We start from the raw sequence: 5,360 nt of genomic DNA on the forward strand, positions 1-5,360 counted from the left end.
AACACTTTGCCCACTAGGCCAGAGCTACCAGCCAGATTCTTGAATTTCCTGTAGGTTTTCTGTATAAAAAGCGTAAGGAATAATTTTTATATGGGAAGGGCTAAGCCATCAGAGGAGTGACTACCGCACAGCCAGCCAAGGGCTGTCTCCTTTGCAACTGGCAGGAGACAAAATACAGAATGCTACTGTTCAACAAACCTGGCGTCTCCCAGCAGGATGAGCTCTTGTTGCTGACATCATTCCCACCCCTTCATTCCTTCCCTCGGAGAGATTTGACTTGTTTGTACAAGAGACGGCCAGCAGCGAGCAAGGTACAGCAGGCTCGCTCCCCCAGCTGAGCTCTGAGGCAGCTCTGCCAATTTAACTTGGTCCCGAGTCAGTACATCTGCCCTGTACTTGCAACGTCACCACTCTGCCTATCAAAAGCTCAGTAGTTTTCACACCAAGGCTGAGACTACAGCAGAGACCAAGATTTCCCCTCTCACTTCCCCATAACGCACAGAATTGAAAAGCCAAACCTTTCCCCGAGACCTGTGCTAACCATCTACCACCCTCAGCCCCCAGCATTCGCTAAAAGGGCTCAGTGTTCCCCGGTACCCAAGTGCTCTGCGGAAGCTCAAGAGCACAAATTCAGTTAGGCCACAACCATGCAAGCATTTTCACTGAGATTTTATTTTCAAAAGGGAAAAATCATGGAGTTGTTCCAAAAAAGAAACCGCAAGTCTTAAAATCTTACGAGTAGTTTAGCGAGCAGATGCTGAGTGTGTCAACAGTCTCAAGCTTTCTCGCAAAGTCCTAAAAAATGAGAGCTAAGGAGCTAGCAACAGAAGCAAGAAGAATTCAGCAGAAAGCTAAAATTGGCCTGGCAGAGTAATTCTGATTAGAAAGCAGAAAGTTGCACCAGCTCGCTGTCACCGTGCAGCTTTTTTGAGCAAAAGGTGTGGGAGATCTTAATAGCAGTTTAAAGCTGTCAATTAGCTTGAACACTGCTGAGCTCCTCTAAGCTTCTTAGGAGCTGCACAGCCAATTGCTAAACTTACAAAGGGTAATTGGTCCTCGCTTCCCTCGGCTGCACCTCTCTCTGTCCCTGTTCTCATGGTCTGCATCCAGCCAGGTTCGTGAGAGACAGCGTGAAAGATGTGTCTATCGGGAGCCATCAGCACCTTCTTGAATGGATGGTTGCCAGCAACCTCAAATCGTGCAATCATCTGTGCACTTTGTAGCTCAACAAGTGGAACCAGAAAACACAACCCAACCAAGGTGGGGACCTTACAAAACACGCAGGTGTGCTTCATGTTCAGCCCAGCCTCCCGTGTGTGCCTGCAAACAAACAGCTCATTGTGCAGCCTTGTAAATCTCATGACATTGCCACAACAGAAGCTGCTATCTGTGTAAAAACCAATTTGGTTCCCAGGATACCTAGGATTTCAAATAACCCACAACTGCTCAAAGCCATCGCTGTGACCCTTCCTACAATACTAAGCAGGTTTTCCTTCTTTCTTACTCAGTTCCCGTTCCCTGCCCAGGACCACTCATCTTTGCTCCTGAATATTAAGTACATTTTTCTCTCGCAGTTAAATTCCCACTTGGCCTACAAAACACTTCGGACTCTCCAACCAGAAATGGTTATTACAAACCTGTAGAGAGGATTATAAAAGATTACATGCCTCTATTACAGAGCTGCCAAGTTCTGAGAAGATTCTCAAGTGACACTTCTCCCCAGAGCAAGGGGAGGCTTTCATGAGAGGTTTAGGAAGGGGAAAATGGAGAATAGCAGAGAAGTTAATTATTCGTGGGAAGAAAAAAACCTGCAGTTTTTCCTCTTTAATTTATGCATGGTCCTTTTCTTACTTAGGTCTATACCCTTCACCCTGTTTTTTCCTCTGTAATGCCCGCTCTCAGCGACCCCTAATCTCCATGTTATAGCCTCTTCAGCAGCAAGCATCCAGACGGGGCTGTTCCCTCTTAATTCTTTATTCTTTGCAGCAGTGCAGGAAGAAGATGAGAGGAAAAGCATCCTAAACTTAAAAAGGACCTTGGCCCAAGGCAGCTGTGAAAAAAACAAACCAAAGCAATTCAAAAGTAAACTCTGTTCAGTTCCTGTACATTTTTTGGGTGCACAAGAATGTCCTAGTGTACTTGTGGTCAAAACTAAACATACGTGTACCACGAGCAGTGAACGGAACGTGGCAAAAGCCCCATTACCTAAGGTTCTGCCCCCCCCCCCACAGCTTTACTCCACCACCCTTGCCAAAGGGACATCAACCAGCTGACATTCATCTGTCACAGACTGGTTTCAGGAGAGCAGGACTCTTTTGTGGCCTTCTGCCAGGTAGGGAGGTATAGGAAGAGCAAAGGTAGAGAAGTGTTTCTGTGGAGACAAGAAGGAGCCACAGGAACAGACACGGTGATGAGATAGTGACCACAACAAGTCGAAGCTGAACAACTGAAAAACAAACACAAGGCGTTTCAGGCTTTCACGTGCAGTTTGAACTACCCCACGCAGGCTGTTTCTTCTAGAAGCTTTCACCTTTGGTTTTCCTTCAAGAAAACTGATAGACTCATTGTGACCGATGCAAACAATCTCAGCCCACAAACTTAATTCATCAGAGCAACAGCAGGATTGCTGAGTTCCCCTTCCCTTAAACCTACCTCTACAGAATCACAGCCTCTGTGCTCTCAAAAACCAACCCTTCCTGTGTGTGGTGGTTTTCATGATGAGAAATAAGAAGAAAGAAAAACAAAGAACAAAATAAATCCCAAAGCTCTCATGTGATGCTCTCCCATACCCAGGAGTCTCAAACTCTCCGGTCACTCTCCCATCACTGGGCAGCCTGTTGCTGCTGCACTTTTAGCTATTCTCACCCTGAAAGTTTCTTGGAGCTTGAGTATACGCAAATGATCAAGGGCTTCTTTTGGATTGTTTTTTGGGCCTCAATGGACTTCTGGGAAAAGAGAAAGTAGGGAGTTCTGACCACCACTGATGTTTCAGACAGATGAGTTTATTTCCCTTGCCAAAGAAGGAGTTCACAGGACACTAAAATCTACTACAACGATGTGCCATTTGTGCAATTTTTATTTTTTTTTGCATATTATTCAGGTCATTCAGGCATATACGCTGAATTTAGCTTTCTTATTTTAACCACTTAAAACAAATGACTTAGTAAGGGACAGCCTCAAGGGATTCAAATATAATGTAAAAGAAGCCCTCCAGTACTCCCCACGCTATTTAAAAGGACCCACTCTGCTTCCTTCTGGCATCTTCAAAATGTCTTCAGAAGAACCTGGAACCAGCTATTATACACCAGTTCGTTGATTTGACCTACTTAAAAACAAAACCCCATACAAAAGCACCAGAACACTCCTCATTCCATTTTTCTCCCAGTGTCGGAAAAGTCTTTGTGCATTTCAGTAACGTGACGCTAACGTACAAAGGACAGGACTTTTTTCATCCTTTAAGGATGGTTCAGACACAAAACTTTAGAGGAAAGAGACTGGATCTTATATAAATGTGATGGAGATTCTGAGCCATATTTAGAATTATGCAAATAATCTGAATCCTACATTTAATCCAGTACAGCGAGGTAGCGACCTGTAATACCTCTTTTATCAGGACTCCCCTTTAACCTCCAGCTGAAGGTTATATGAGGTTAGTTTGCCTTTGTAATTTAATGCAGCTATAGCACCTGCTTTTAAGGAGGGAAAACTGTCATCAAGAGAAAAATCGACTTTGGTTAAGCATAAGGAAGTCACCACCAATTTGGTCAAGGCAGGACACTGAGTTGCTGGCTCAGAGGAAGGCTCAGGAGCCTTCTGACTCCGAGCACTTTGGTCCCCTTATTGCCGCATGATCTATACATTTGCGAATCAAATCTCAATTCTGTTCCGAAATTTCAGAATATAGCAGGTGATTTCCTTCTTCTTGCCTACTCTGTATGATGACGAAGGAAAATAACTCTGAAAGAAAGAGGCAACACGGGAAGAAGTAACAGTGCCAGGGCAGAGAAATCGCAAGTGCTGAGCTAACGCTGTGTCAGGGAAATTCCTTCTTGCAGGTCAGCTCGGTTTGGACATCTTAGCCATGCCGAGATCAAGGCTCCCGAGATACCACCAAAACAGGTGGAGCAGGTTTACTATGCTTTTGCAAACCTAAAGAAGCATGATTAATGTATCCTTTGATGATGGGCTAGCTAATTAAAAGGATCTGTAGCTAGGGTGCAATATTTCAGGTATTCTTCAACTGGGTTTTCCCTCTACTTAATATGTTTCCTTCTCTCCCCACTAAGCTAGGCTATGAAGAAGAAAGGCAAGCCCACATCCTCACCCCAAACATCCTCCCCCCTGGTGCCCATGCCTACTTAGTTTTTCCTCCTGACTCCTGCTACATTCCCCAAAACCTGCAAAATATAAAGCTTGTGAGGACTAAACCTTTCATTATTCACTACGCTGTTTTCTTTAAATCCGATTTATCTGACGCTTAGCGGTAATGTCACCAATCCCCTACGCACAACCATGTATTTGTTCCCAAATGTTTTCCCTGCCATATGTTTTGCAAACTGACATCAAGAAGCTCCCACAGTGATGCCAAACCCCCTTCTATCAGAAGGGTAAAGCCACAAGTGCTCATCTCCAAAATCCTAGAAGGAGAACAAAAGAACCCAATAAGGATAAATAACCAGGGGAGAGAAAATGTCTTTCCTACAGCAATGCTAAACAGAAATTTGTAGGTCCCAACCCTGCAGAAACAGGCCTGATAACATCTAATTAACAGTCCCGCTGCGCAACTGCATTTTGTAACAGTAAATCCAACCAGACTGGGAGGAAAGGGAGAGGGGAATCTATATATGAATACAACCATTTTCACCCCATTTGAAGAGATTTGCTTTACGTTACTGTTCTGGGGGGTTCCCCCCCAGTAGGAATAATCAACCCACACAAGTGATTTTATGAGTTATTACTGAAATTCACTCCACTCCTATTAGGAAACAATTTACAGGGGCAGCATGAATTAATTTCTTTTTTAATCAGAATATTAAGAATTCTCTTTGCTGCCAGAAGATGGGTGGAGAAGGTAAGGAAAGTTCACGTACCCAAGAGACTATTTAACCAGAACCAACTTGGACAATACATTTGAGAAGCATTTCCTTCCAGCTACTGTAGATAGCTGTCCTTAACATGCCTTTACTTAAGCAGCCAATTTTCCACCACTGAGTACAATGAGATTTCAAAACACATACGAAATCAGAGTATAAACAGACACAAACATCCACTTAGTGATATAACAAGAGAAAACACAGGGCAAAAAACTTGAGCTTCTCTATTTTGTGCCCATTATAAAATATCTTAGCATTTTAAACATC

Source organism: Pterocles gutturalis, unplaced genomic scaffold, assembly GCF_000699245.1.
Source record: "Pterocles gutturalis isolate BGI_N339 unplaced genomic scaffold, ASM69924v1 scaffold493, whole genome shotgun sequence".
Classification (NCBI taxonomy): Eukaryota; Metazoa; Chordata; class Aves; order Pterocliformes; family Pteroclidae; genus Pterocles; species Pterocles gutturalis.